At 40.2% G+C, this 25,045-nt stretch overlaps 1 protein-coding gene across 4 annotated transcripts in view; it reads left to right on the forward strand.

Annotated features, from left to right (window-relative positions):
• The first annotated feature begins 210 nt into the window (after positions 1 to 210).
• NLGN1 (neuroligin 1) overlaps positions 211 to 25,045 on the forward strand; it is a 975,921-nt gene continuing 951,086 nt past the window's right edge. For all 4 annotated transcript variants that reach the window (XM_056110537.1, XM_056110539.1, XM_056110538.1 and 1 more), the window contains exon 1: positions 211 to 393. The gene's annotated coding sequence lies outside the window, so the exon portion shown is untranslated. The remainder of the gene's footprint in view (positions 394 to 25,045) is intronic.

The following is a 25,045-nucleotide window of genomic DNA, read 5'->3' on the forward strand; positions in this document are numbered from 1 at the left end:
TTGCCAAGTTTTTTTTTCTCTTCCCTTTTCCCCTCCCGCTTTGAAAGGCATCTGTGGTGCTTTTTCCCCCCTTCTTCTTCTTCTTGTTCTTCTTGGATTTATATGCAGCCAACGTCTATCTGTTTCGATACCGGCCGCCGCGTACGAGATAAATCCATCTATCTGCGTGCCCCAGCGCCTGGTGTTCGTGTCTCTCCCCGGCGAGGCGAAGCGGCATGGTTTGGAGCCGATGGATGCGGAGGACAGAATTCACCTTCTTTTGAGCCTGTTTTCGGAAAAGGGGAGGGAGCGCGAAGAATTGTTTAACATTCGGCCATCGTCTGGCTGCACACTAAGCATCGCCAAGTATTTATGGTTGCAGATCAGGTGCAATCGGGGCTTAGAGAGAAAAAGGTAAGGGAGCTCCTCCTGCGTCCTCCGCCCAGCTCCGGTTCCTCTGGGTACCCCGAGAACTTCCCTCTGCCTGTCTCGCCCTCTCCTTCCCACCTTGGCCCACCCTGGCCGGGCTCTGGCTCTTCCCTCCCAGCCGGTCCCCCTTCCCGGGCCCCGAGTCCCTTGGGGTGGCGCGGGTTGCGCTGGGTTGGGCTGGGCTGGGCTGGGCTTGCTGGAGGTGTCCTCGTCGTCTGGTCCGGAGTTTGGATGCTTCTCTCTGTCTCTTGTCTGCTTCTCTGCCTCTGTTTCTCTCTCTGTCTCTTTCTCTCTCTCTGTGTGTGTCTCTCTCTTCCTGTCTCTGTCTGTCTCTCTTTCTCTCTCTCTCTGCTCCTCACCCTCCAGTCGACTCACAGTTTTGCAATCCCCTTTGAACTGTTCTAGGAAATCTTTATTATTATTATTATTATTATTATTATTATTGATAAATGATGCTATCGCAAACGCTGTAAAAAAAATAAAAGCATCTTCCGCTGCTGCCCCCACCTTTCACCTTTGATGAAAATAAAAGCCACGAACCAATACTGAACTTTAGTGAACTGGGTGGTTTCTTTAAGCTCCGGGGGGCGGCGGGGAGGGAGGAGGGGTCGGTCGTGGAGCCTCCGCGATGCTTTTCCTTTTCCCCCCTTTAAAAAAAAAAAAGCCACCCGCTGCCGCCCGAGGAGGAGTCCGCCGCCGCCTTGGAGGAAATTCAGCCGCCGTTTCCTCAGAAGTCAATGCATTTCATTTGGCCGTGGGTGGGTGCGGGGGACGAGACGGAGGCGCGCGTGGGGGCGGGGGCGGGGGTCCTTCTGGCCCGAGTTCCAACACGCCGGGGAGGGCAGAGAGGGGAGCAGGAACCTCACACTTCACGCCCACCCGACCCTCCTCCTCGCCGCCCCCCACTCCACGCTGAACTCCCGGCGGAGGGGCCGCGTGGACGGACTCGACCTTTGGGGGAGAGAGGTGGGAACTTGTCCGCATTTTCCCTGCTCTGCCGCCCACCCCCTTCCTCCTGGACACTGGACATCCCTCGGTTTGGGTTTTTTTTTTTTTTTTTTTTGCTTGTTTTTGCTCAGTGGCCCCGGCGGGTGCCCTCGGCTCTTTTCCACTCCTGGTCCCCGCGGTGCCCTTTTCTTTTCGCGTGCGCTCCGGAGCATCCTCGAGCCTCGAGCATCCTTCTCTGTGCTGGGGGACTCCCGCTTCTGCGCCCCCCACCTGCGCCGGCCTTCCCCGCCTCCCCGCGGCGTCCTGACCCTGCCAGCGCATCCCCCCACCCCACTCTGGGGGGCGTCGCATCTGCAGCTCCGGAGACCCCCAAAGCGCGGGGCCCAGGCGAACCGGAGTCCCGGGCGCAGAGGCCGGGAGACTGAGGCGGCCGGCCGGGTGCAGTCGCCTCCGACGCCTTGGAGCGGCGCCGCTGTCACTGCAGCTTTGCACCCTAGTCTGTGCCCAGGGACCACAGAGACCAGAGGTACCCAAAGGCCGAGCAAGAGCAGGAGCGAGCGAGCTAGCGGGGAGGGTCTCCCGGCGACTGCAGGGACCACGGCCGCCTCCCCGAGCCCACGCGTGCCCGCCCGGCCGAGCGCCCGGGGCCCGCGGGCTGCTGCGGGTGTCTGGCTGCCTCTTGGTTGCTCAGGGGGGATGAGAAAGTTGCTTTTCCAGTGCCCAGTGCTCGGCAGATGGGCGTGCTTTAACTTCAGGGGTCTCTCCCCGGGTCCCCCGCGATGAGCAGCTAATCGCTTGTGCCTTATCGGGCAATCAGCTCCCTGGGGAAGAGAAAGAAGGTGGCCCCAACATTTCCAACAGCTTCCACTGGCTGCTGGCTGTCCCAGCTCCCGGCTCTGTGAGCCTAAAAGCCAAGTCCCCCCCGCCAGGGTAGTGGGAGATGGTTTCGTTTAAGATTTTTGAATGGAAATGATGTGTTCCAAGAGGAGGTGGTTTGGTGAGACAAAGTGGAGGAAAGTGATATTTCATGTGCGGTTCACTTGGGATGCTTCCACATCAAGAGCAGTTAGCGTCTTCCACCGAGATGTTACCTTCTTCGTGGGGATACCTGCAGGACTTAGGGAACGTGGATTGAAGATAACTAACCCTGGGCTTATTACTTTGCCTTTTCATAGACACTTAGTACCTTCTCTTTTTTTTTCCTCCTTGCACTGAAACTGTTTTCACTTGGAGTCTCATGCTGTGCAGGAAAAAAATGATAAATGATAAATGAGTCATATTGTAGTTATCAAAAATTAACTGTGCCCAAGTATGCCTAGGATCGTCGGTATAAAAATCCCACTAAGGAAAGGGTGAGTGCATCTGTCTGAGTGTAAAACCTATAGCAGTGTCTCAGCATTTCGGTCAGCCTGCCGTCACAACGTAGCAGACCACCAGCTTCTTCAACTGTGCTCAGAAGCAAGCCCATGCATGTATTTAAAATGTTAAGTGTCAAGTACAGAAAGATTAAGTTTATTGTGCCCTTGGCACAGAATGAATCAAAGTTTACCTGTACCGCTGAGTGATTGAGTGATTCACGGAGAAAGCAGAAGTTAATCATTACTCAGGCCTTCTGATTACACGGTTTGATTAAAAGAAGCAACTGTTTTCTGTAAGCCTGCTATTCTGTGGTTCGTCTTTCCAATCCTCTTAACTGAAGCAGAAATTGAGGGCGCCAGTCTTTCACAGGACTCTATTAGAGTTCCTGCAGGGAAGAAAAGCCCTCTTTAGCTTCTCTCCTCTCAACTTTTCTGCCTTCTACCCCCAAAACAACTTTTTTTATCAGTTTTTTCTTTGTTCCTGCGGTGGGGTTTCACCCTGCAAATTTTTTTCTTATAGTTGCTTTGCATATTTTCTAGTAGTACAAGTGTTGCTGTTGTTTTCAAATGAGAAGTGGACTATAAATTAACTCAGGATGAGAAATATATTTGCTGCAGGTAGAGTGTTTGAAAGCTCGATGACTCTTTGCCTGGCTGGATGAATCCCCTGAATCAGTCTCTAAAGTCTCTTGCAATGTGGAATCTTCATATCTTTATGACTTCCATATGGTTATCCAATGACAGAATCTATGACTTTCGTCAAATTTCCTTTACTTTGGTAGATTTTTCACAGACTACGTATGTGGATATAGTTAGAGAATATAGATGAAAAACTAAGCTTTCTGAGTTTTGAAAAAATAATGGACATAAACTTTAACATTATTAGCACAACTGTGAGGCAATATGAATAAACATGTAGCTACTGGGTTCCATGCTTTTTAAAAATTAATTAATTAATTAATTTATTTACTTTTTGGGGTCCCATGTTTTGTAGCAAAATTTTTAAACTTTTTTAAACCAGCCATGATGATAGTTTTATTTCTAGAATGCTTTTAATTTTTACACGAAGGAAGTATGACTTACCCAACAGATACTAATTTGTAATTTTTGTAAAGACACAATTTGAATTAAGGGTAAGATTTGAAATCAGAGCAGTCTAACACTACACACTTCTGCCACAGTTTTGGTTTGATGTCAGTTTATCTCTTCTTGGATTGTAAGTAGGAAATAGGATTCTCGACTTATTTTAAATTCATTTGTAAATGACATCATCCACAACCATTAAGGTTATTTTTCATTTTATGGTCATTATTTTAAAGCATGGGCCTGTGTAAGGGAATGCTTATGAATAAGAATCAGTTGTTCCTAATGATTTGGATGCTCATGGTCTGAATGCTGAGGAATTTTATTCTTATCCCAAATGGATTCCAACTTCCCTCTTAGGTGAAAGCCCCACCTACCTGGAGCTCCTTGACTCTTCCATTCACTAGACTCAACTCTTTTATCCACTGGCCTCTAGACTTGTGTGTATATTATGTTGACCTTCCAGATTTACTGTCCCCACTCCCACCCACACCCCCAGTTGGATGACTCCAGAACCTTTTCTGTCCTTAGAATGCTCTTTTCTCTACCCAACTGCTTCCTTGCTACATTCTCACTTCCATTATCAAACCAGGATTTTCAAAAGGAGAAGTCCCTCTTTTCACGTTTGCAGCTGTCCCCCCAATGGACAGGAAGTCCCAGAGGTCAGAAATCACACTTGATTTATCATTTTATTAAGAAACGCTTAGTGTCTTGTCGGGAAATATATCACAAATGAAGGGTAACTGCATACACACTTGGTTATAAGGTTACAGATAATCTGGCTAAAAATGAAATAAAAATGTGGTCACAGCTCACATAAGAAGAAATCAGTAGACAACAGATTGCTTTAACATTAATTAAGAAATCAGACTTTCATTTATTATCTCTGTTTTTTTCTTTACTGGTCAGGATATTGTTTCTGTACCTTCAGCATCATTTCCACTTTCAAGTGGAAAGCTCAAAAAAGGAGAGATAAGAAAAAAAGGGGAATCTATCTCAAGAGTCTCAACTTTGACATTGTTGTCATTTGGGGTCAGAATAGTCTTTATTTTTGTTGTGTGAGGGTGTTGGGGATAATTTATATATTATAAGATATTTACCAGTGTCCCTATCCCTGCTAAGGGTTGGTTGCACACCCCACCTACCAACTGCTTTATGACAGTCAAGACTGTTTCTGAACTTTGCTGATCAGCAAAGTCCTTGGAGTAAAACCATCCTGGGTTGACAATATTTGCTCTGGAATCAGAAGGAAGGACATTTCTTGATTCTCAGCCCCTTAGCAGATGGGGAGCTGTTAGCGTTTTTGTTTTTGCCTTTGTTTTCTTGGTTAACAAATGGTGCAGAACCCTTTATGTGATCTTAAAAAAGAAAAGGAAGAAGTCAAAGAGGGCCATAGAAGACTTCACTTTGGGCACATTATCTTTTTGTTGTTGTTTGTGTTGTGGACATTCTTGACTTAGATTTTCGTTTTTATATCATAGCCAGAACTGTCAGATGTCTACTTCTGAATGGTTAAGTGGTTAAGAAATTTACTTTTCATGTCGTATTTCCCTACTATGCAGACAATCATAATCTGTGTAAAAATAAAGGGGAATTAGTGGTTAGAAACTAGAAGCATATGCTTTTATGAAAGAATAAATGAGTATATAAAATTTATTTCAATACTTCAAATAAGTGACAGTTAACAAAAAATAAAAAATCACAGAACTAAGTTTTTTTCATGTAATTTTCACATGCTAAATATTGATAAGAAACTATGAAAGTGCTGTGAAGTTTTTAAACTCTGGAAGATAGATATTTTACTTGGAAATAACTGGGCGTAATGAAGGCCCCTTGCTCTTTTATACTTACAAATTAGATAAGTTTCAATAATATAATAATCAGTAATATAATAATAATCATTATTCTGTCACTATCATTGTCCTCCCATTGTTTATTGATTTGCTCAAGTGGGCCCAGTAACGTCTCCATTTTGAGACTTGTTGTTACTGTATTTGGCATATTGACCCAGTAACATCTCCACTTTTTGAGACTTGTTACTGTGTTTGGCATACTAAATAAGATTTAGATCTATTTTACTACTCCTTCCAGATGCTTTTATTTAGAATGATAAGCCCATACTAGGACAGTGCTCCAGTGCTCCAGTGATAGCATTAAATTAAATAAATTTCTTGAACATAAGTGTTATCACAAATAATAATAACTTTAAATTATGTTGCTCAATTATTTATTTCAGTGTGGTAGGAAAGTACTTTCAGATACCGATGTAAGGAAGAATTCTGTAAGGAAGAATTCTAATTCTTTTATATAGATGAATATTACAGATATGGTCAATGATCTTATCTCATTGATTATATTATTTTCCTTCTTCTTGTATTTATGAATGTAAAATTTATTCAAAATATAGCAGTATAAAATGTGTTGAATGTGTTGCCTATTAATATTTTTTTAAGTTCCAGAATATTTCATTCCAAGTTACACAGTGAAAACTTTCTTTGTCTCTTCCTACAGAGACTGTGAAGGTATGCTGGCCCTAGGTTGACTAAATCAGCAGTTCAACGATGTCAGGGTTCTGGAACGCTTAATATAATTCTCTTGACTCCATCTCTTGGAAACATGATAAACAATATGGCTGCCACATAGCATAGCAAACCACCTACACAAGGAGTTCTACACAAAAGCAAAAGAGAAGCGATCATCATTTTATGAAAATATTTCATTTTATCAAGAAGGAAACACTTTCTTGAAGTTATCATCAAATACTCCTTTATATGCAACTATCTGAAAGAATGACACTACTTTGCACTTCAGAACTAATTGCTCTAACAGAGAGATAATGCAGTGCATGTTTTTTTTTGTTGTTTTGTAGCCATACCTGATAGTGCTCAGGACCCATCCCTGGCCTTTGTGGCCCTCCACTCAGGGGCTACTGCCAGCATTGCTTTGACGACCATGTGGTGCCAGGTATTGAACCAAGGCATCCTACATGCTAAGCTTGTTCTTTGAGCTATTTCTCTGGTCCTTGTGTGATTATCTTCATCAATTATGATCCTTCTCTTAAGCATAGAAGAGATTTAAGCTTTTTCAGTAGGCATGGCAGTGTTTAAATCAAAGTTCCTGAGCCTAAAAGACTATATAAAGGGCTGAGTGCATCCTTTGCATGCACGAGTTTGATCCCTGCTTTGATCCCTGGTTCTGTTTGTTCTGCTGAATACCTCTACTGGTGACCCCTGAGCAGAACCTTCTAGGTATGACCCCAAAATCAAACACAAACAAAATAACGTCAGAGATATTGATACTTGTGTGAAGGGGCAGTAGTTAAAAAGTGATGGCACCTAAGAGAGCGTCTTGTAAGTATCATGCCACGTCCTCAAATTTCCTATAATTTTGCCAATGTCTAAATTAAATACTCATACGCACAATCATTCACACATATACAAAAGATAGTGTATGTTAAGCATGACATTTAAATCCATAGGGATGAACCATATATATGATACACACATACACACACACATATATGTATATACATATATAAAGCTATATGCTTTTGATGTAGAATGATGGCTCTCATCATGTTCCTAAAAGTTTTTAATACTATCTAGAGAATCATAAAATGCAGAAGTGAACCCTGGGTAGAAGAATTACAAACTCTAGGAGTGGAGAGATAGTATAGCAGGTAAGGCACTTACTTTGCAGGTGGTTGATGCAGGCTTGATTCCCAGAATCCTATATGGTCTCCCATGCCTACCAGGAGTGATCCCTGAGTGCAGAGCCTTGATTCAGTCCTGAACACAGCTGAGTATGACTCCAAAACAAACAAAAAAACAGACATACAAAGCCTGGGTTATTACGTGTGCATCATCAATCCTTACCTTTTCAATTATCCTAGTTCAACTGTTACATGTCCTCCTTTCCAAACATATTACCTATGTTTTTTATACAATCTTACCGTCAAATTGAGGAATAATGCGAGAAATGAATCCCTTTGCAATTACTTTCTTGAGGAGAGACTTGCTGTCAGTTATGTACAATTAAAATTTCTCATTTGGGGATGTTTTTGCTTGTAGAGATCAAAGAGGAACTAAATTTTTCTCTCCCATGCTAGTGAATATTTCTGTGTTTGAATGTCAGCATCTTATTTATAACAACAAAATGTTTTGTTTCATTATTTTTTTCTGATTTCATGGTTAGGTCAATGCCAATTTTGTTTACAGTTGAAATGGAGTATCATTAACCATTGCCACCAATGTCATTTTTCTGCCTGAATATAAATTTGGAAATCAGACAATCTAGTGTACAACAAGCTGCTGAATAATGCTTGCATCATCATATGCGTTAGAATTTCAGGAAAAGAAGATGCCATTAGTGCTTGAATCATTGCAATGTAGAGACATAATTTGTAAACATGTGGGAAACTTAGGGTAGACAGAGAAAGTAAAAATAGGTTGAACTCATCATACGTATTAACTCAGAGATGTAGTACCAATTGTTCTTCAATAATTTTTCCCACTCTATCCATATAATTTCAATCGCCCAATTATTGCCTGTTATCTTTCTCCCTGATAAGGTAAAAGTGACTTAACATAGAAGATACAACGTGTTGCAAACTTTGTAATGGGCCTTGACTAACTCGTTGGCCTGCCTTCAGAGTTCTAATGTATTTCAGCGTTTGATCTTTCCCCCTTACCACGCCTTTCTCTCAGGCTCTGAGCCTGGAGCTCTTCACACCACACTCTCGCTACCTTTGACCCAGCCTTCTTGCCTCCAAGGAAACTGACTTTTGAATCAAAACTTAAAATGATAATTAGCAACTCCGTCTGTGTTTAAGGTCAGCAGCAGATGCTTCTCCTTTTTCTTTTAATAGGAGTTTAAGATGAAAGTGGAAACTTAGTGAAATGGATCTTAAGTAGATCCTCATGTTAGTGGTTATGGAGTATCAAAAGACCACCACTGGGGTAGTATGCTTTTGAATCAACCATTTGATTTTCTTTGCTGCAGATCTTGACAATATCTCATGCTTCAACCAGTCCATTCTAACCAATATTTAATTACATTCAGCACACTATAATTATCAAAGCTTAGAAAACCTGCATTATAGGATCCTCCTTATTTATGTACAGTTTAAGAAAAAAAGGATAGTGAGGTGTTTCTTCAGACTAGTCTGCAAATTATGCATGCCAAAGCCTGAATTCCGTGGTACCCCAGAGCAATATATAGGGAGTCCTCTCTGAGTACTACTTAGTATGAGCCCCCAAACCAAACAGAAAATAAAAAAGAAAGAAGTATTAGATCATTACATCATCATGTAATGCTTTTCTAACATAGAATTTCTACTCTTATGAATTCCTTTTATATGTCAGTAGATATTTCTGCTGTGCCAATATTACACAGGAGGAAAAAAGTCTATTATTAAATATACTAAAGAATTCAAATCCTTTTTTTGAATTCATACTCTCTTTTGATTTCTCTGTTGTATGTTTTTCTGCATGATATTGTGTGTGATGTAGTGCTTCTTAAAAGTGCTCTGTGATTATCTTCAGAACAGCATTCAACATGGCTGATACTTTCCCAAAGTTTTAATGCAAGTGTTTTGCTAATCTTCCTATAAGACCATGACAATGGCAACTTCTCAAATAGCAATTTGATCCTGTGTTTAGTCCTGAAGTTGTATTAAATATCAGGAATAATGGTTTTTTGGTCATGCAAGATAAATCAAACCTATTTTCACAAAGTTAATGACAAACATGAGTTTACTCCTACTTGACTATAAGGAATTTTACAAAATATATACTAATTTTAGAGATGTTAACAAAAATAAGACTCATTGAAGTGTGTCAATTTTAATTGTATATTTGTTCTTAATTTTTAAAAAAATATGCAATAATGATAGTTTTCTACACTAATCTTCAAATGTTTAGATGAAATATTTAAATAATCTCTTACTATATGACTTTTAGAGAATATGATTGAGACAAAATTTTCTCCCTTTTTATTCTCTAGTGCAGTGAGTAGGGTACTTACCTTGCGTATGTTTGACCCAGATTTGATCCCTGGCATCCCATATGTTCCTCTGTTCCCCTCTAGGGGTAAGAATAGGGAGGAAGTCCTGAGCAAGGCTGAATTTAAACCACCCCTGCCCCTTCCCTCACAAAAACCAAAACCAAAACACCTCTTATAACTACCTCTTACATCCTGTGAAATTAATTTTTTTCTCTAAGCCTTGGTTTTCATATTTAAAGTACTAAGTTGGACTAATTCAAATTAAATGTATTTTTTGCCTCAGAACTGTTTTGGTAAAGAGCATCAGTATAAAGAAGTCTCACAATAATAAATATTTGAGCTGGTTGCATATAAATATATAATAGAGATACTTAAAACTGTAAGCTTAAGATATATTTGTATAGCTTTCAGATTTTATAATTCTTTGAAGATTTACATGTGCATATCTTATTTGTCCTTAAAAAATATTGTAAGCAATGCAAAAGTTCCAACAGAATAGCGGACGATTTAGGACCCTTCTCAAACATTCTGCATCAAAAAGATTGCTGATTGAATCAAAGCCAGGTGAATTATGCAAAAATGGGAAGAAGCAAGAAGAAAACGCATTTTCCAAAAAGAATAAAGAAAATTCACACCAGGAATTAGCTATCACTATATATAAATGTTCTACTTCTAGAGAATTCTGAGTAAAAATATGCATAACAGTGGCAGGTAAAAAGGGAGTTTCCTTTTTGAATTTTTTTTTTTACTTAACCCCATATCACTTATTTTCAAAACTGAATCAAAAGACAAGGAGTCTTTCGTCGGATCAGTCAGTCAGATGCTACTATTTGTGGATGTATCTTGACAATTCTTACTGTGCAGTTCTACAGACAACAGTATTTCTTCCCGGTATTGTATTTGAAAATTGCTACTGCTCTTAAGTGTTCAAAAAGTGCAGTACTTACTTCCTGATGAATAACAAGCTCTCCAGAGTGTGCCACTCTCCTCTCTCTCGTTGTAGCTGTAGTCACCACAAAGAAAACACTGTGTCGCCTCTCACCTACCCATTTGCCATAAAATTGAGTAGATTTGTAGAGGTTGAAGAAAACCCTTCTTAGCTCTTTTTATTTTTAATATTCTTCTGGTGCCCTTGTAATAGAATTGAGATATGAAAATATGCAAGATATATACAATACCACTACATATATTAATTTATTTTTTGAATCACCGTGAGAAGAGTTACAAAGCTTTCAGGTGTAAGTCTCAGTCATACAATGATCAAACATGCAGCATCCAACACCAAACATCCATCCCTTCACCAGCATATTTTCCACCACCAAGAACCCCAATATACCCCCCATCCCAACCTTCCCTATGCCCGTGAGGCAGATGATTTCCACTTAACTCTCTCTCTTTGATTACATTCATTATTTCGACAAAAGATACACCATTATTATTTGGAATTTTACCCCAACAATTAGACTTGCTGAAAAGGCATCGTGAAATAATTTGTTTTCTATTGTTATTTATGAAGACCATATGGTGTCGCGCCTGCGCAATTTTGGATTTCTGATATTTTACTAATTAAATCTGGAGGGATTTCTGCCGAAAGCTGCATAGTTCCGAGATTGGTTTGTGTGCCTCTGGGCTCATGGCCCTGCTGGAGAGCCACTCGTCGGGGGCAACTCATGGTCTTGGCGGGGCGGGAAGGACATGCTGGTTCTATCCCCCCATCCCATGAGGCCGCAGTTGCCCTGTCACCAGGGCTTATACCTGGCTGCCCCATAAGCTTTGAGGTGCGTCCGCCATGCCACCTGGGGAGGGGAAGGTGGAAAAGACAGACACCCTTTCCTCCTGGGATGGTGGGGGGCACAGTGCCATAGCTTAAGGCATAGTCCATTCACATTTCTGCCAAAAGCTGCTGCGTTCTAAATTAGGAACCTGTGACTCTGGGGCCATGTTGTGCCAAAGAGCCACTTGGGGGGGGCAACCCACTATAGTTATTTTCAAAGTGTTAAATTATTTTAATCCTAAATCACTGTTTATAAGAAAAATAGAAAGGCACAAGTTTGTTTTTTTTTTTTGTAAGACGACATATTATTTTATACTAAGATAGCACGTCATTTAACTCAGACTATTAAGTTGGGTGCTGAGATTGTAGTCATGTTGCGATCACTTTAATTTCATGAATAAGTGGGGAAAACACATTTTATTTGTTTTTGTTTGGGGTTTTCACCTGATAGTGCTCAAGGTTTACTCCTGGCTTTGCACTCATGGATTACTTCTGGCAGGGTTCTGGGAGCCAAACAGCATGTTAGGGATTGAATCCAGGTTAGCTGTGTCCAAGGCAAACATCTTACACGCTGTACTATTGCTTCATCCCCCATAACCTTTCTTAAAGAGACAATTTTAGATCTAACTACTCAGTTTGTATTTGACAAAATGGGGGCCAAGATAAGTGGCATAAGCTTTATTCAAGGATAGAACTTAAACCTGAATGTCCCAATCTTCATGTAATGTTTTTATGCATCAGTTTTCCATACAGAACAGTAATACATACTAAAGTATCACATAGGATATATATTTGTGCTTATACATGTAAGTAATAATATGCAGGATATATAAAGAAGGGTGTTATATATTTTAAGGAAGTTTAGTGAAGAAGGTGTTACTTAATGGACTTTGGATATGAATAGAGGGGTAAAAAGGGATTCAAGTGCTGCTAAAATTAAAGTAATAAAATTTATGAGTAAAACATATAGTACAGATAATTGGTTGCTCTTCCAAAGTTAAATAAAAACAAAACACTGAGATATACTATTTTTGGAAAGAGATGTGTCTGAAAACATACAAGTCATTTGTGTGCAGTTAGTTTGGCTTGGGACCTCTGCAGATGAGAAATATCAATTCTGGATTTATTCTAAGACAAACAGGCCCAAGAAAAATGATCTCGTCATTTAAAATGGAAAATAAAACTTTCTTGAGCATATATATGTATTCAAAAACTGGTTGATAAAAATCAGTTGGAAGTCATATGATTGTCACCAAACAAGAAGTTTTTTCTTAACATAACCTGCCAGGATGTTGTCTTCTAACATTCACACCCTCTTGCCAGGAAGTACTGGGAACACTTTGCATCCACAAACATATCTTTCTGATCCATACTTCCTTTCACTATAATACTCCAATCTGTCCTTTTAGATCTGCTGATCACAGGGTGTTTATAATCAATGTACACAGTTTACTGGGCACAGAGACTCGAGTTGGTGCTAACCAGCAGTTCAATCCCAAGTGATGATAGTGATCATCACTGAAAAAAAGAAATTGTGACATTTTCAGCCTAAGAGAGCAATATCCTGTGCAATATATTTCTCTACATCTACTAAATTGCACACGAAATCAACTTCTCCCCTCTGACTCGCTTTGAATCCACTCACTGTAAAAAGGCAGTAGCTCATTTCTGGAGTCAGTGATGAGGATAACCAGCACCTAGGGAACAGGGAATCAGTCAGAAGAGTGTGAGCGTGTTTTCTACAGAACGCCATAAGTATGGTCATAATTTCTCACAAATTGGTGCATTGCCACTCTGCTAGTCAGGATATACTAGGAACCATGTTCCATTTTGAATTTCATTCCTTCACCCATCTTCTCTAAAACTCCAAAGAAGCATGAGACTTCTAAGAACCACTTCCCATGGGGCCTTGTTGTACACTGCAGATACGATGAGAAAAAACAAATCCGATCACTGAAACTAGAGGTCTGGTAGGAAGAGAGCATATAAGTAGCATGTTTCTGTATGCAACGTCCTTCGATTCTCTGACTAAGTTTGTTTGCAAAATTATAATATATATGTGATTATGCATTAATGCAAATATGTATATATGTCTAGCTTCTGTATTTTCTCTTCATCTATATGCTTTAATTGAAAATTTTAGGTGAATAGTTGTTTCCTGCATCTAGTGTTCCAACACTGTTTCCACCACCTGAGTTTCGGTGTTCTTCCATCAGTGACCAAAGGGTCCCTCCTACCCTGTCTTTCACACCTGACCCTCTTTGTAGACTGAGTTAATGTAGGCTGTGTCTCAGGATATCTTTCCACTGGCCATTTGTTATTCCCTTACTATGTTTCTTTTTATTACACATACGGGGGAGATTATTTCTGTATCTGTACCTCTCCTTCCAACTTCTTATTCCGACTGACATGTTAAGGCATAATATCCTCTACTTCCATTCTACGTGACAGCAAATTACATGATTTCTTCTTTTCTTATAGTTGAGTAGTATTCTATTGTGTATATATTCCACAATTTCTCTCATCATCTGTTCTTGGGTACGTGGGTTGTTTCCAGATCTTGGCTACTGTAAAATAGTGCTGCATTTAACATGGAGGAATGAATGCCTTTTCATAAAATGAATTTCAGTCTCTTGGGTTAAATGCCAAGTAGTGGAATTGCTGGGTCAAATGAAAGCTCAGCTAATATTTTTTAATAGAAGTCTCCGTACGTTTTCCCTTATATATTGAACTAAACAACAGTCCACCAACAGTGGATGAGGGTTCCTTTCCCCCACATTAATCCACAGCAATAATGGCTGTTTCTATTCTTTCCAATGTGTGCCAGTATCACTGATGTGAGGTGGTGTCTCATTGTTTTGATTTGAATTTGCCTGAGAATAAGTAATCAGGAGCTCTTTTCATACACCTATTGGCAATCTGTATGTCTTCTCTGAGGATGTGTCCAGCCCTTCTCCCTCTTTATTGATGATATTATTTTGTCATTAAGTTTTTCCAAGTGCTTTATATATAAAAGTCGATTCAAAATGGATTAAATATCTCAACATAAGACATGAATCCATAAATCATATTGAGGAAAACATAGACCCCTTCATGACACTGTCTGTAGATGCATCTTCAGTAAGTCAATGCCCTTGGACAAGCAAGGGGAAGCAAAGATAAGCAATTGGGACTATAGAAAATCAAGAAACTACTTCACTACAAGGGCTGGAGCAATAATACAGCGGGTAGGGTGTTTGCTTTGCATGCAGCAGATCCAGGTTCAATTCCCAGCACCCCATATGGTCCCCTGAGCACTGCCAGGGGTAATTTAGAGCCGAATTTAGAGCCAAGGGTGACCCCAATGCATCGCTGAGTGTGACTCAAAAAGAAAAAAGAAAAAAGAAACTTCTGCACTACAAAAGAAGAAATGACCAGATTGAAAAGACATCCTACAGACTTGGAGAAAATATTTGCTCATGACACATTTTACAAAGGGTTAATACATTAAAAAAATAAAAAGTAAGGAATATTCTGGCAGGATCATTGCCAGCTCTGAGATGAAGCCTGGTTTGTGCCAGGTGCTTCCTAGAAGGATTCTTTTGGACTATAGAGTAAGATAAGTGAAGAACTTTGGAGAACATGGGGATTGAGAAACTGAATTATGAGAAATATACTAAAAACTAAACATGAATAAGCTGACTTGTGGGCTGATAGGTAGTATAGTAGATATGATGTTTGCCTTGTATAATATGTGACTCAGTCAGTTTGATCCTGGGATCCCATATGATCCTCTGAGTACCTCCAAGAGTCACTCCTAAGCACAGAGTCAGGAATATGTTTTGAGCACAGCCGGGTGTGGCCCCCATTCCTTGCAACAAGAAAAAAAAACAGACTTTTCTGCCTCACTCTGATGCCCTAAATCATACCATTCCTAAGAAAGTGTAAAATGTGTGGTTCTGTAGTCTTAAGCTTTTTTTGATTGTTCATGTATCTGTCCAATAAGGTTGATAGAATCAACTGCATAGGGCTATTGTATGATTAAATTATGTATTGTGTGGTACTCTTGTCTGCCACATGATGTCAAAAGTGTCCTGATTACTGTGATAATTTTCTAGACTATACACAAAACCAGTCTCTACTTCCTCAAAAGTCCTCATTTAGCATACATGTTTTATTTATTAGCTCAGAGGTGATGGTAGGCACAGTGAAAAAGTCAAAGATAGGGCAAGCACTGTTTCAAAGAGTCTGTAATCCTGCTGTTTCCCTTGGAGTCTTTGAAATTAAGATATAGAATCCTCCGTATTCCTGCTTTGCCCGATGCAAGGAGAATAAGCTGTTTTTATTTTACTAACACATGGAAGGAAAGATAAAGCATTTAGAAATGGTGAAATTGGCAGCTTTAAAACAATTCAAGGACTCTGTCGGCATCAGAATGTGAAAACATTTGAGTCATAGGCTTGCTTGGGAGTGAGTGTTTAATAGGCGCCTTTGTAAAATCTCTCAACTAAGCTGTATCATTTTCTATACATGCTTAAATCTCTTAATTACAAAGCAACTTTAATTATACATAAAGTATGCCTCTTCAATCATGTTTTAATCACACATGAAAAAAAATAAATCTATCCCAAAGTTATTTTCTGCATTTCAATTCTGATTTCCTAAACTCTGGCATCTTCCGTACCAAAAATTGCATTAGGCTAATGTTTATGCTTGCACATAATCCCACACTTTCAAGGCAACACTTAAAATATTCAGAAGAGCTTCACAAGAGGGAGTAGTTTAATTCTGTTGTTGACTCAGAGCCATTGTTCTTCACAGTTACAGCTCCGCTGGCAGAGGCTACATATGGTCAGTTGTTTTCTCAGTGTACGGAGTGATAATGCATTAGCATTCTAGCTGCTGGTGGAAGCTATGTTGTGCTTTAGAGAAGTGTTCTGGGGAGGGTGTGCTGCCTCTCCGGAAGAATGGAAGACGAGATTAACCTGGGCGAGCCTAGATTGCCTTAGACTAATCACCGTCTTTCCACTGCGGCGAATGACCCAGAAGCCTAGATTTCCAGTCTTGGCTGTCTGGGTGGAACTTCTGTTGAAAGAGCAGTCATCGGAGACAAATGTGGATGACAGCACAGAGCACGACTCTGCCAGTTTCATCCTTACTGTTCTTCAGAGACACTGTGCCAGAGCCTTCAGTAGCTACTTGGGGCACTTTATGACCCCACTTTTGTTCTAAATACTGCTCTGAAGGTTATGGGTCAATTTGGAGTCTGGGGCTGGTGATTGATGGCCCTGTGGAGGCCCATTAGAAGGACTTAAGTAGTTTTGGGGGGGCATTATCATGGACAGAAACAATAATGGAGACTTTGGCCAGGGTTTAGTGAACATGACTTTACCCTTTTGAATTCCCTTTGCCGTAGATGAAGTGAAGAAAAATACCACGGGAGTGATTATTTCTATTTTCACCTCATAAAGGATGTCACCCTTCATCTAATTCTGTTCCAAGTGGAATTGTGTCCCAAGAGGCATTTCTAGTAATGCTAGCCCTGAGGGCTGCAGCTCGAAGCTCCCAGCTAATCGGGTTTACATCTGTTTGTGCATAAGAAAACCAAGACTCAGAGCAGCACCAGAGGGAGCCACTTACACAGTTTTGTCTCAAGCATCAGCAATACTGAAAACAAGGCTTGAGATGCAGAAACACTAAGATTTTCTGATAAAGAATAGCAGAAAAAATGACGATATATAAAATCTGTTCGTTGCAGTTCCAAATTATTGGGACTAGTAGCAAGCACTTCATTTCCCCCACTTGAAATATTTGCAAATGGTAATTGCCTGGCTGCAATCCAGAGAGTAAATATTTCAAAATGTAAAATTGTATTTAGAGCAAGAGAATTTTTTTTCTCTGATCCTGCCATTGTCCTTTTGCGGAATACTATTGGCAAGTTTCTATGTTTGAAAGTTATGTTGCTGGTTCACTGTTTTTCTAATGTAAACGATAAGACCAAAAACAAAAATAAAGAACATTAAGTTTTGAGATGCACAGGACGGAATGATAATGCTCAAACTCTAATTCTTTCTGAATCTCTCTCTCTCTCTCTCTCTCTTTCTCTCTCACACACAGAAATGAAGTGCCTACATATTTGTTCTAGTGATTTTTTTTCTGCTTTTTGGGTCACACCTGGCGATGCACAAGAGTTACTCTTGGCTCTGCACTCAGGAATTACTCCTGGTGGTGCTCAGGGGACTATATGGGATGCTGGGAATTGAACCCGGGTCAGCCGCATGCAAGGCAAACTTCCTACCCACTGTGCTATGACTCCAGCCCCTCTAGTGATTTTGTTGTAAGACAACTTGAGTTGTTTTACAGACATCAGATAACTGTGTTTTTGAATACCCTGGAAGGGAAAAGAATATCAGTACACCCACAGAAAAACAGAAGCAATAGTCCTGAGGATACTCTCTTAATTTCTACTCTGACATAGTATTTCTGGGAAAATATATTGATTATAATGACTTATTCTTAAAGAAGAGATTTCTATCTCTTGTTTGTTGCCACCAGCTATAACCCCCAAAATAAAAATAATGGAAAGATATAATTGCTAGAGGTCTTCAGCAAAATGTTTTTTTTTAGTCCATAATACAGCTCCACTATATTTACAGCCTCCTGTAAATCCTATGACACACACTCAGAAGATAGAATACAATAAAATAATCATCTCAGCGCACTTGTATTAATCTGATTGTAGTAGAATCTGTGGTGCATCATGCTGACAAATGCTGTTTTAGGTTCTTTGTAATAGTCACTTTTGAAGAAAGTGCTCAGTAATTTGTAGCTTGTGCTAAAGATGGAAAAGAGAAAATGACAATGAAGATGAATTCATTTGTAAGGGACATGGTTGATGAAGGGTTATTGGACCATGTGCTATGAATGATTAATGTCTACCTATGGAACTTTACATATGTACAGAAATTTACTTTTAAGTTAAAGTAGCACCCACTATTTATTTTATTGACTTTTTTTTATCTCACACTCGTTCATTTTACTTAATTATATTATTTTATTTTGGCTTCTAGGATATATGAGACGGTGCTTGAAATTTACTTGTGTGTACTCAGCGGTTACTCCTAGCAGTATTCAGGAGATGGATTCCTGGCGTTAGCACCAAAGCAGATGTCCTTTGTTGGTGGATTCTTGAGAATTGTATGAGAGATTTGTATAAGTTAGTTTATTGTTCAGAAAAGATAGCTGATTCCAGATTCCTCCACCGATGTCCAAGGCCACTTTTTTAAACGTGAACGATGACCAGGTCTTGTCCCTGCTGCTGCCCCGTCCGGTGACTGACTTCCCCGTCCCGTTCCAGGCAGTCTACTCGCCTTCCCTGAACAACTTCCCTATCTGATCCTGGGATGCCCTCCTGTACCAGGTCCTGTCCAGACACATTCAGCCCTACCTGACCTGAGGGTAGGGTAGAGCGAGTAGGTCCAGGGAGAGGCTGGCGCTTGGGGCCTCCTTTCATGTGTAGGCAAATCCCACGCCCCACCATCCCATTCTACATTCTCATTGGCTACCTGTTCCATGCAGGGAGATAAAGCGACTTGGGGCTCCTCACCTCAGCTCTCGCTGTAACACTGGGATCTAGCCAGGGTCAGCGGTGTACAAGGCAAGCAACTTAATTTTGTCTTATCTCTCAGTCCACCACTTACTTTAGTTTTTGAAATAGTGCAACTCATTCTAGAAAGATGGATCTTACTGAGGAAAAGATCCAGATCCTATTTTACTAACAGGAATATGCAGTCATCGATTAACGTTTCTTCTGGGAAAATTTCTTCTAAATATCTCAGGAAGTTATGGCATCCTGGACCTAGAGATGCAAGTGTTCTGTCTACCTCCCTGACCAAAAAGTGGGGAAAAAAATATTCTCCCTGAAAAGAGTGTAAGGGGAAAAAATTTGTTGGTCGTTGAGGGGGGATAGGCCGTTGCTCAAGTCTCATAAGAGCCGTGCATAGTATTTTACCCAAAGCATCTCAACTTCAGTTGAATCAGATGTGAAATGTCTGGAGACAGTATGTGAACATTATAGACAAGAGACATATGGGACCTGAAATGGTCATCCTCGCCCATTGTGGTCCCTGAGCTATGTCTTTCAGCAAAATAGTAACTGTATCATGGACTTAATAGAAAGGGGATGTTTGAATATTGATAAGATGGTAGGAGATGAGTATCTATTAGATGGGGTTGTCTTAAACTGTTTAGGCTGATAGAATGAAAAGATAAATAAATATCAGAATTTTATTCCATATTTCCGTGCTTCTTGAGTCTAAGAAAAACCAGGATCCTGGCACTAGTAGATTATGTGTCTGTTGAGGGTCTAATTTCTGGTTCATGGACAGCTCAGACAGCTCTCTTCCAGTGTGGCTTCATATGGTAGAAATGGAATTGAGCTCTTGGAGGACTCCCATGTAAGGGCACTAACCACTAATCTCATTCACTAATGAATTACATTCATGACTAAATGACCGACGAAAAGTTCAACTTCCAAAACCCATCCCCTTGGGGTTAGGTTTCAGCATAAATTTGGTAGAGGACACAAACATTCAGGTTATAACAGTACTTTTCTTGGTTTTACACAAAAAGTTGGGCAGGGTGAGTTGATGATCCAGTCCCTCATCCTCCGATGATTAAGTGGTTATATTTCTATTGGATTGCAGAAGGAACAATCTTCAAGCATCCAGATAACAATAGACTTCAGTGGTTCTTTCTTCGTAATCTCAGAATTGTCATGATGCTTTGTGTAACAGAGTGTTGTTGGGAGTTTCAGTTTTCCATCCCTGAGTAAACAAGGAGCTTTCCATAGGAAAGGAGAATCACACTGTGTGTTGTACTCTTCTTGTTTAGTGCTACCGCTATAGTGGGCACTGGTACTCAAGTTCTTGTCCTCAAGCTGTCAAAATTGAAAACAAGGAATGGGAGATCAAATGACAAGAACCTCAGCATCTGTTACCACTATCTCACTATAACATTGTCTTCTCTGTTTCCCTTTTGTAATTAGCTGGAAGCCTTTAATAAAAAAGTACCTGCATGCATTTATCTTCGGAGATAGCAAGGAAGGAGGATTAGGATAGCAGCATTATTGCACTAATGCAGTCAACACATAAAACGAAGTCATGAAATTCGGTTATAAGTGGATGGGCATGGAGAGTAATATGCGGAGTGAAATGAATCAGGAGAGGGGGACAGACAAAATCATCACACTCGTTTGTGGATACAAAATACTGTAGTATGAGACTAATACTCAAGGAGAGTAGAAATAATGGCCAGGAGGACAAGTTTGTGGTTGGAAACTTGCTACAAGTAAATGGGGAGGTAGGGTGTGAAGGGCAGTTAGGATAGAGAAGGAACCAGTGTGACAATGATAGCTGGAAAACAGCACTCAAGAGCTGAGTGTTGAAAGTAAGTAAAGGGATTAACATGATGACCTTTTAGTACCTGTATTGCAAACCATAATGCCCCAAAAGGAAAGAGAGGGAGGGAGGGATTGAGAGAGAGAGAGACAGACAGACAGACAGACAGACAGAAAGACAGAGACACAGAGACACAGACACAGACACAGAGACAGAGAGACATACAGAGACAGAGAGGGACAGAGGCAAGGAGAAATAACAAATGTGCCTGCCATAGATCTAGGCAGGCTGGTGTGTGGTTGGTGGAAGGGAAAGTGGGAGCATTGGTGATGGGAAATGTACGCTGGTGAAGGGATGGGTGTTGGAACGTTGTATGTTCAGTCATGAACAACTTTGTAACTGTGTATCACAGCTCTTCAAAAAATTTTTTTTGATGTTAAAATTGCAAAAGCAACAAACAATAGATATTTTGGAGCTGACCACAGGAAAGGTGTGGATGTTCAGAAGACTGAGAGCTTCAAATACTAGGAAGCAGCAAGCGTGACACAGGAAAGGTACCTGAGATAGCAGTGGTAAGGCTCTCAGGCATTTTACATAGAAAAGCTCCTCTGAGAAGCTTTTCTATATCCTCCTTGCAGATAAACAAACAAGCAAGCCAAAATCAAAGTTAATCAAAGTTAGCACACACCATAAGATGTAGAAGGAGATAAGGGACATTGAAAAAGGAAACTAGAGTGAGCAAAAACCTTTTCTTTCTTTCTTTCTTTCCCTCCTTGGTTTAAGGTTTATCCAATGAAATCTGAACATTTGGTCTATCTTGAAATCCCTGTTTGTTTTTCAAGTTAATTGTGACTTAAAGGGGGATTTCAAATACTTAGATTTAACATTCCTCCAAATAATTACAGTAACTCAGTGGTATATGGTTAAAGTTTGGACCTTCAAGCAGTTTTTTCAGTAAAAACCTCCTTTGTCAAAAGCAAAATAGACAAATTTACAGCACTCTATTATATAGGAATTGCTACTTAAATCTAACGAGGTGGCAAGGGGGTCTGAGGGAGTCATCATTTAAGGCAACTGACAGGCATTATATCTCTTTCTCTGATCCTTTCTTCTTTTTCAATCATCAGCAAGTCATTGAGCAGTATAAAGACAAATCTGCTTGTTCCTAGAAGCAGGAATGAAAAGAACTTGACACCAGGGAGAGTGCAGTACTCTTGAAGTTGGATGACGTACATGGAAGTTCTAACTATTTCATGTATTGTTTGCATTAGTTGTTTGTCACGATTAGTGGAAACTCATGGGTCTGTATGATTCTCAATACTTCTACTTGGAAATCCGGGATAACAACCGATTCCTGTCTGTTTCACAAAATAGTTGTCAGAATTAACTGAGTCAGAATCTGCAAGAACACATTAAAAATCATTATGAGTTGATATGAGTACAGCATGCTCTGTCACCTAGCAAAAACAAAGGCAGCATCCTATGGCGGAGTCAAAATAGAGTGATTTATGCACAAAAATTACAGTCAGAGGGGCTTCTAATGAATTTCAGCTTTCTCTCTGCCTCAGTTTCCCTATTTTAAAAGTTAGCTCTTCCTTTGGAGCAGTGCAGAGCAAAGGAGCCTGATGCATCATGCATCATGCATCATGGTACATAATTAAAGAAATAAATAAATATTAGCTTTTCTTAGTGTGGTGATTGCTGACTAAACTGAGTTTATTTATCTTGGAAATAATGAACCCATGAACTTTACAGAAAGGACTCTCAAATCCCAAGGACTTTATTTTTACATGATCAGTATCCAAATATGTATTTTGAAATCTGTATTTTATAGCTGTCAATAGATAGAAACTAAGGGCCGGAGCGATAGTACAGCAGGTAGGGCGTTTGCCTTGCATGCGGCTGGTCTGGGTTTGAGCCCCAGCATCCCATATGGTCCCCGAAGCACCACCAGGAGTGATTCCTGAGTGCAGACCCAGGAGTAATCCCTGAGCTATGCTGGGTGTGATCCAAAAAGCAACAATAATAATGATGATTATAATAACAATAATAGACAGGAACTGTTTTTTCCCACATGGGGAATTCACCAATCCAGTGTTTGCCATTGTATTATTAGGCTCTATCTGTTCATCTATCTGATTTGTGGATTTCTGCATTCTGCAGTAAGCACCTGTTGGTCACGGATGAAGGAGGTGAACGAATATCATGCTGAATGTGCACACCTATATGGCTAATGAAAGGCATCCTGAGAACATGCCTTTTCCATTTGGTGGTGCCAACCCTATTTGCTAAAACAAGGAAACAAAGTCTAGGAGTGTACAGATGGCTTACAAAAGAGAAGTGCAAAGCAGTTTTTCCTTTTCATTGTCTCTCGTTTCCTACTCTGACCTCTTTTCTTCTTATTTTCCTTAGCTACTTTTTTAGTTAATCTAATCCACATCCTTCTCATCACTTTGCTTTTATTTTTTTACCAATGTAGAAAAATTGGGCTGGAGCAATAGCAGAGTGGGCAGGGTGTTTACCTTCCACGCGGCCGACCCGCGTTCGATTCCCAGAATCCCATATGGTTCCCCGAGCACCGCCAGGAATGATTCCTGAGTGCAGAGCCAGGAGTAACCCCTTAGCATCGCAGGGTGTGACCCAAAGAGCAAAAAAAATTCTTTCAAGAAGTATTATAAATATGGCTTATATATTTTGTGTCATAATATGCTTTTATTATTGTGCCATTTACTGGGTTTTGTTTCTTGGTTAGGAGGGGAGGGGGAGTTTATCATACTTGACAGTGCTCAGGGATTACTTCTGGATTGATTGCACCATAATCAACTGTAAGGAAAGTTTGCTGACAAATTTCTTACTGCCTAATGAATGTGAAAGTTTACTTAGTACTTTGATAGTTATTGTTGTATCTTAATTCCCAGCTGATGTAATTCTTTCTCAATATAGTATTAATTGAATCTCTCCTTAGTTGTTTTTAATTCTCCTTTCTGAAGGCACCTAAAGTAAAGTAGCATTGAATTTAGGAAAGCAATATGCTAGTTCTAATTTTATTATTCTCCAGTTATCAGTGGATCTGTGTTGGGTTATCTATAAATATATACCTTAGCAGGTGGGTTGGCACTAGAACAATTGAGGTACTATTATGTGGGCTCAGCTAAGTTCTGGCAGTTAATTCTTCATTTTTTTGGTATTACATGCTTCAAACTTCTCTATCCCCTTGGCTGTCCTAGCACTGGGAGTGTTGTTGACACTGGATCCCTCCCTGCATTGCTCCATGCCCAGGCTTGTACTCTAATGTTCCTCATTATTTTGCATCCTATTCTCAACTCTTTTCCTCAGTTTCTAGATGTGACAAAAAGGAAATGAATATGGTCCGAAAGTTTGCATCTCACCTTCTCATCTCCTGAGACCAGTGTCCAATGTGATGGTATTTAGAAGTTGGGTGGTGTGGTGGTTCAGTCATGATTGGCACACGCAAAAATGGGATTAGCCTCTACAAAAGAGGCTCCAGAGAGCTCTCTAGCCTCTTCTGGCACATGAAAATACAAGAAAAGTCTGTGACCTGGAAGAGATGCCTCATTGAACCAGTCTGGCAGCCTGTATCTCACGCTGTCAGCTGGCAGACTGGGAGAGGTAAATTTATGTTGTTTATGGCCTTGTGGTCTGTGGTATTTTGTTATATCTGCCCAATCAAATGGACAAGTCCCCTAACAAGAAGACTAGTGGCTTTTTGTTCAGTGTTAGTCTTATCGAGCAGATTGAAAGTTTAGTTCTCTTGGGTTCTTAGTAAATGTTTGAAATTGATGAACTACTTGGATGCCTCCCTGTAGTTTGTTGCTATGTTGCTGGGAGGCTTCTGAGCTTCTGCTGGTAGGTTTTCGTGGATGGGATAATAAACACTCTCAGGGTAGTTATTTATGTTGTGACAGAGAAGGGAACTCAGATCCACAGTCTTAGAGGAGCTTATTGGTTATTGGGCTCCTGCAACCAAACATCAAAACAAAGGAATGTCTTTTTTTTTACTGGACATGTAAGTAACAGATTATGACAGTCCTTGTTGAAAACTAAGTTTTGTTGGTGGTCTTGCTCCAAAAACT

This window comes from Sorex fumeus, unplaced genomic scaffold, assembly GCF_029834395.1.
Source record: "Sorex fumeus unplaced genomic scaffold, SorFum_2.1 ptg000010l, whole genome shotgun sequence".
NCBI lineage: Eukaryota > Metazoa > Chordata > Mammalia > Eulipotyphla > Soricidae > Sorex > Sorex fumeus.